General features: G+C 35.5%; 2 long non-coding RNA genes across 3 annotated transcripts in view; both read left to right on the top strand.

Annotated features, from left to right (window-relative positions):
• Positions 1-7,557, top strand: part of LOC104865415 — a 135,250-nt gene that overhangs the window by 93,558 nt on the left and 34,135 nt on the right. The window lies entirely within an intron of this gene.
• LOC104865416 overlaps positions 1-7,557 on the top strand; it is an 18,208-nt gene that overhangs the window by 1,442 nt on the left and 9,209 nt on the right. For both annotated transcript variants that reach the window (XR_781144.1, XR_781145.1), the window contains exon 2: positions 649-830. This is a non-coding gene — a long non-coding RNA (uncharacterized LOC104865416). The remainder of the gene's footprint in view (positions 1-648; positions 831-7,557) is intronic.

Here is a 7,557-nt window from a genome sequence, read left to right as displayed (position 1 = left end):
ATTATATATATATATAATTTATTTCATCATAACTTTATGTATATTATTTTTATTCTAACCAGTTTACTGCCATAAATGGTAATAAAATATTGTGATATATAAACAATGAAATACTGGTTTGGATACAGGAACTTACTGATTTGATAACTGTTGAGATCGGGGAGCAGAGTAATATTTTAACTACCAGTGTGTTCCAAGCTCTAAGCTAAGTGTTTTACATACATGATCTCATTTCTCTTCAGAATAACTCTGAGTTAGATATTATTCCTTTTAATTAATAATGTAGCTTAGTTTCTGGAAATTTATACTTTTAATATATAATTTTAAAAATTTAAATTGGTTTTAGAATAAATTAATGGCATATAATTTTCTAAACACTTGATAGGTAAAACAATGTTTAATAGGTACATAAGATCACCTACATACTTCTTGGCATTGAACCTAGTTCTCTGATATGGTGGTTCCTGTCTGAAACATGTTTTATTGACTGTCTGCTACATGGTTCATAAAACACAGTTCATTAAAATGAAAGTGTAATTGTCATTTGATGAATCTAGATTTCTTACATAACTGTAAATGACTTACCTCAGCAGAGACACATAAAAAGTCAGTAATAACAATTATTGCTAATATTTATTTATTAATCAGGTAAACCTAGTCAAAATATCAAGCAAGAAAATTCCCACTGTAGACGCTGAATTACTGCGCTGGAATCACCAGGTGACTGTAATAAATTCATTGTTTTGCATTGGAATGAAAGAACCCTGGGGAGAAGGATCTACGTGAAATGGATATAGAGGATTTGAATCTGCTGCAGTGACAGAGAAAGGGTAAGAGCCAAGTCCTTCTTAGGAAGAACAGTCTAGAGAACTTATTTTTCCTTTCCCTGGTCTCCAATTTTCAGAGGCCCCAGATGAGTCAAAGAAGAAAAATGAAGTTGAAAGATGAGGTTCAGATGAACGTGATTCATTTATCCACAGAAGACTGAGCTCCAAAAGGATTATGGGAAGGAGCACCCTGGGGACCATGTTCCTCCCTCAGGAAGCCCAAGGGGACAGTGTGGTTCCTATTTGCTTTGTTTTGCAACATTTGGAGAGATGATGACTGTTGGGTTAGAGATGCCAAGGAGATCCTGATGACGGGGAGGGATTGTAAACTGAAAAAGAATGTAAAATTGGTCAGGAAGCCTGAGAGTGGAACACAAGCAAAGAACAAGTCAGTCTCGTTTCCTAAGGAGATTGTAGCCAACTTGATTCTTCAGTATTCTGTTAACTAGCACCAAGGAAGAGGTTTTAAAAATGCATAAACCACAATAAGCAGTATTTAAGGTTAAAAAATCAGAGTGGTTTTACTAGGAAGTGTTTTAAAGCAAGAAAAACTGAGGACGAAAGCAAACCCGCATGTTGGCACTATTCTCTAAGTATATCCACAAGAGAAGATGCAAATGAGAAGCAGAAACTAAGAGTTTAGTGCAGAAAGGATGGTACCAACACTGCTAATTTGGGAAAAATTACTCTAATGCCTAACTGAAAATAGTAATAATAAATACAAATAGCAAAACATTTTACGCAGAAGAAAATTATTACTTTTTAAAGCATCCACTAGTAACTACTGTGCAATGAAATGCTTAAGGAGAATTAATTTTAAAAGTTGCTTATTAAAATGACCAAGGAAAAGATTCTCTCAGTCTTGTTCCAACTGAGATTCAAAATAAAATGTTTCCCACAGGCTTAGAAACAATATAATTTTTAAGAAGTGATCATCTCATAAGCACAAGGCACCTGAGTCATTCTCTTTCCACTCGGAAAACTCGGAGAGAGTCAGGCATGAGCGCACACAACTGAAATCCTTGCTACTTGGGATCCTTCAGTCAGAACCATCGTGAGTTAAAAGCCATCTTGGACAACTCGCAAAACCCCATCTGAGAATAAGAAGCAAAAGGGGCTGAAGGCATAGCTCAGTGGTAGAAGACCAGTTTAGCATGTGCAAGTAGATTATCTATCTAGTATAGTTTCAATCCCCAGGACCTAAATAAATAAATAGGGAAGCTCTCATTTTCCCTAGGTGGACTAATGGAGGGCAATGATCCTGGGTATAAAATAAACCTGCAAAGCAATTGCCAGACTATAGGGGGAAGCAGGTTCATTTAAGTTTTTCTCTACAAACTAGTTTTTTTTTTCTATTATTTTTTTGGAGGTGCAGAGGAGAGTTAGAATTCGCTCAGAGGATGTTTCCTGGGTGAAATCTTATGCACTTGCTAATCACTGAGTCCAACACCACACTGTCTTAGATGAAGGTATATAAGAGAATACCGTAGTTAGGCTCTTGAACAACATAAAAGCTACACATATTAACGGAGTACCAAGTAACGCTCAAAGTATGTATGCATTGCACAATGTTTATATCAAGTTACGCATATTCATGTCCTCAAACATTTACCATTTCTTTGTGGTGAAAACTTTCAAAATTATGTTTTCTAAGAAGAAGTAGCAGGTACATATTTTAAAGTACTTAATACATTACTGTTATCTCTAATCACTATAGTATTCTGTAGACGCCTGGAGTTCCCAGCTCCTGTCTAACTATACCTTAGTATTCACTGATCGGCTTTGCCCCTTCACTCCTCCTGCCCCTTCTCTGAGAACCAACATTCTACTGTCTCAACTCACAGGAGATCAACTTTTCATAGGTATCACGTAGGAATGAGATCCTGCAATCCTTGTCTTTGCCTGCCTGGCTCATTGCAGTGGACATGATCTTGTCCAGCTCATCCATGCTGTCTGCTTTAAGAATGATAGTGTTCAGTGGTGTGTATGAGGCACACTTTCCTTATCCATTCATTAGCGGATGGACAGTTAGGTCATTCCCACTCCTTGGCTGTTGTGAATAGTGCTGCGATGAATACAAGAGGGCAGATGTCTCTTGACACACTTAACCCACTTCTTTTCGATGTATCCCTAGCAGTGGAACTGCTGGAGCCTCTGGTAGTTCTTTTTAACTTCTTCAAGGACCTCCATACTACTTTCTATAATAGCTGTAGCAATGTATATCCCACCCACAGTGTGCAAGAGTTCCCTTTTCTCCTCATACTCACCAGTTCCTATTATTTTTAGCCCTTTCATATTAGCTATTCCTAATAGGGTAAAACACCAAAAATGTACTCACAGTTCTGGAGGACAAGAAGTCTAAGATTGAGGTGTGGGCAGGCTCAGTGTCTGCTGAGGCCCTCTTCTTGACTAACAAAGGATCATTTTCTTGTATCCCCATGTAGAAGAGAAGGATTATCTTTTCCTTTTCTTTTCTTCTCAGGACACCGGTCCCATTAGACTCTTCCTGACTTAATTACCTCTTCAATATAACTAAATGGCACTGTTGAAGTTATAACTACAGATATAGGTGTATACTTTCAAATACTTTCTATATGTATGCATGCATATTATTTTAATGATATAATATTTTAAATACTATCCTACCACCTTTTTCAAATTAAGCACTCCGTTGTATCACACAATTTGTATTTTTCAACTCTGTCATTGCTGGGACAAAATGCCTGATATATATAACTTAATGGAGGAAGTGCTTCAGTTGACTCATAATTTCAGGGATTTCAGTCCCATGCTCAGCTGGCTCCAAGGTTGGATAATCATGGCAGAAGGACACGGTAGAGTGAAGCTGTTCACTTTCATGGTGGTTGGAAAGCAGAGCACAGGAAAAGACCACCAGCAAGAGATACACCCTTCAAAGGCATATCCTCCAAATGGGCCCCATCTCCTAACAGCACATTCCGCTAGATTTATGGATTAATCTCCTGAGGAGTAGAGCATTACAATGATCCAGTCAACTTTCCAGGAGTCTCTATTCCAGTCACGTGGATAGTTAAGATATAACTCTCACACCATTCATAAGAAAGGATGACAAGGTTACCTATGATTGTTATCACATAAAGATTCTTGGCAGGGGAAAAGAGGTCAATTCTCATTAGGGAAACATAACCTCAGCCAAGAGTTTATCCCCCTACCTGCAGCTTCCTAGCCCCATTATGTGCAAGGACATGAAGCAACTATGAGAGAGAATCAGAAAGCAAGTATGGGAACGAATCAATTTAGATATCAAAATACAAAATGTTAATGTTTTTAACATGCTTAGGGAAATAAAAAGACTAAATTTAAAAATAAAGAAGAAATTAAAAATATATGAAAAATTGACCAAATATTATTTTGAAGTCCTTGAATAGATTTTCTGGAAATATAAAAATACATATTTATTAAAAGGAAAACAAACTTAATATGTGGAAGACATATTTACAGTTCATATGACCTGTAACAATCAAATATTTTACATGTAGGAGTACCTCTTCAAGTTAATGAATGAAAGGTCAACATTTCAATACAGAAATGACCCAGAGATTTCAACGGGTCCTGCAAAAAGATGACATGGATACAAACATCGGAAATGAAAAGCTGAAAGAGATTCTACTGCCCACTTCCGAGTGACTGGTGTTAGCTACAGGAAACGTCATAGTCTCATAGACTGATTGTGGAAGTACAGTTTGCATGTATTTTAGAAAAGTGTAATTTACTATGACCCTCACAGCATAGGGTCCAAAGCCAAGGAGAGCAGTGGGAGATGAAGAAAATGGAAGAATAATAAGAAAGAAAGATACCTACCAAGATTATGCTTCGAAGCTGGGACCAGGTGGACCCATAGCCTTTTGAGCTAATGGCCACCTGGAGTCCAGCGCTCTCTTTATGTATAGTGTAAGACAAACAGGAAACCAAGGTGGGGGTAACTTGTGCTACATGGCCTACGTGGCTTAGGCGGAACTTAGCATGATTGACTCATGATGGGGCATGCGCAGAAAGGAAATAAGGAAGGATACACAATGTAACTGTCTCCTGGGGCTGTGCCATCCAGGGTCTACAGTCTTAGACTGTTGACTTATCTAGACTATGAAGGAGAAAGGGAATTGAGATTAGGTGAAGGGCCATCTTCAGGTTCGGTCAGGGCAGTAACTGGTTAGGATCAACAGCTCATTGCATTTCAAATTCCCTTCTGTCACATCTCTCCTCTTAGTGCATACCCTAGGAGAGGTATTGGGCATTCAAGAGACCCATTTTAAAGGAAGTTGTGCTGAACTCTTAGTGAAAATAGAATTTGTCTTTTGAGAGGAAGATACTAGATAATGTCCTATAAACAACTGCAAATGCATCAGAAGTACATTTTTCTTTTTTTTAAAACTGGGATTTGTAAGAAACAGCTTATTAAAATTCCCACATTCAGGGCAAAAACTTTTAGCAATATTGAAAATAATGAGTATAGCAGGGTGCACAGTTGCATGATTTATAAATCCCATTGATTATTAATAAAAATGTGCTGATTGATAATGCCAAAGACTGAACTATTTTGTAATACTTAAAATGACATTATAAAACAAAATTATATATAAAATCTTTACTACATGAAGAAGTGATTACAGAAATTATAATTGAATACAGAAGGTAGAAAAAATATAAACAGATTCCTGATATCAGGAAGTTAAGTAAAATATTATATTCTTGATAGAGCTTTTAACAGTCATAATTATGCTTTTTTCTTATCCAAATGACTATTTGTTTACATTCATAATTTGGTGGATATTGACTTTAAAAGAGGCTCAAAAATAAGATAAACATTAGGTCTCACAAAACTGGTACTCCTCCTGATTGCAATGGGGGACACTGTAAGCATTTAGAATGCTCTACTTCACTGATTTTAGTGGTAACTATAAAGATGTTTGCTTTCTGATTTAATTAAGCAATACATTAATGTTCCATGCCATTTTCTGTGTATGTGTGATAATTTCTCAATAAGATATCCAAGCATGTTAGACAGAAATAAAAAGAGATTTTATGAACAGACAGATAGAGCTCAAGTAATCACTAGGCAGAAAAATGATAAAAGAAATGGTAAATAAAAAAGCAATGATATAGGAAGAGGAAGGAAGAGAAAATGTTTTTTTGTTTTTTGTTTGTTGGTTGGTTGGTTTTTTTAATTTTTTTGTTTTGTTTTGTTTTGTTTTGTTGGTTTTTTGAGACAGGGTCTCACTATGTAGTTGAGACTGACCTGGAACTCACTATGTAGCTCAGGCTGGTCTCGAACTCATGGCAATCCTCCTGCCTCAGCCTCCAGAGTGCTGGGATTACAGGCGTGTGCCACTGTGCCCAGCAGGAAGAGAAGTTTTTATTGGAAAGACAAGAAGAAATAAATAATGATGAAAATAATACAGACTTAAGGAAATGCGATAATTTTCAGATTTGAGAATCCAAATAAATTCTAAACTAGATTTTAAAAACAAGAAAGAAAGTTCATTTTTAGAAATATCATGATCAAAAATAGAGAAAACTAACTGGGCATGGTGATACATGCCTGCAATCTCATCCTGGAAAACTTAGACCTTCTCTTAAAACAAAACAAAAAAAATTAAACAGGGCTAAGGATGTAGCTCAATGTAAAGGTTCTGGGTTCAATCCCAAATACTAGATAAAAAGAGTATAAATGATACAATAAAGGTAATTTATTAGAAATTGTTACCTCATTCCTTTGAATCATAACAAAACTCTCGCTAAAATGTTCAGTAGCAACACAGAAAACAAGATGGAGGAGTTTCTTCAACTTTGAGGGGCAATGTTTCTCAGTATCTCACCACAAAACTATTTTCAACAAAACTATCTTTCAAGGACAATGAAAACTTAGCGTATGGAAATAGAGCTTCATGAATGGAAGTTCTTAAGGATGTGATTCAAAAAGAAGAAAGATTTCAGATGCTGGGAAGAGCGAGCAGAGAAGATGATGATCATGTGATTATATCAAAACAAACAAATTATATCTACATTTACTCTGATGATTAAAAGTAAAGAAGATTAAACCAAAACTAGATAATACCACAGTGGAGCCAAAAATACACTGAAGAAAATTAAAGCAGCCTCTGCAAGAGAGTACTAAAGCACTTCAGAATTTATTAAGCTTAGGTTGCATATTTTAATTAACAAGATATTTATTAACATCAAAACACATTCAAATCAGAGGAAGGAAAAGGTTCAATTTTAAAAATTGATCTACATGTCAGTGAAAGAAAGGAAAAATGGAAAAAACACAAAGTATAACAAGAAAAATATTTCAAATTTATTAATAATTACAATAAATTTAAGTGGGCTAAGTTCGCCAGTAAAATTAAAAAGTTAGTATATTAATCAAATACAACATCATGACTATATAATACTTAGAAGATTCTCTAAATGTAATGAAGTAGAAAGACTGAAGATAAAAGGATAGTATGAAATAAAGTATAGAAATATTTGCCCTCAAAAGCTGATGGTCAAAGCTTAAAACTAAAAGCACAATTTCATATAAAGAGATTTACTCCATGATAAATGTTTTAATTGACATGGAAGATAAAATCCTTCTACAATTTCATGCACTTAATAAAGTAGCCACAAAATAGATGAGACAAAAAAATGAGAATGTCACAAAAATAGTGAAACAGTCACCAACCATCAAAATAAAATGGTGAGAGCTTTG

This window comes from Fukomys damarensis, unplaced genomic scaffold, assembly GCF_012274545.1.
Source record: "Fukomys damarensis isolate Sample0158 unplaced genomic scaffold, DMR_v1.0_HiC HiC_scaffold_14, whole genome shotgun sequence".
Lineage (NCBI taxonomy): Eukaryota > Metazoa > Chordata > Mammalia > Rodentia > Bathyergidae > Fukomys > Fukomys damarensis.
This window is presented reverse-complemented; position numbering and strand designations above follow the sequence as displayed.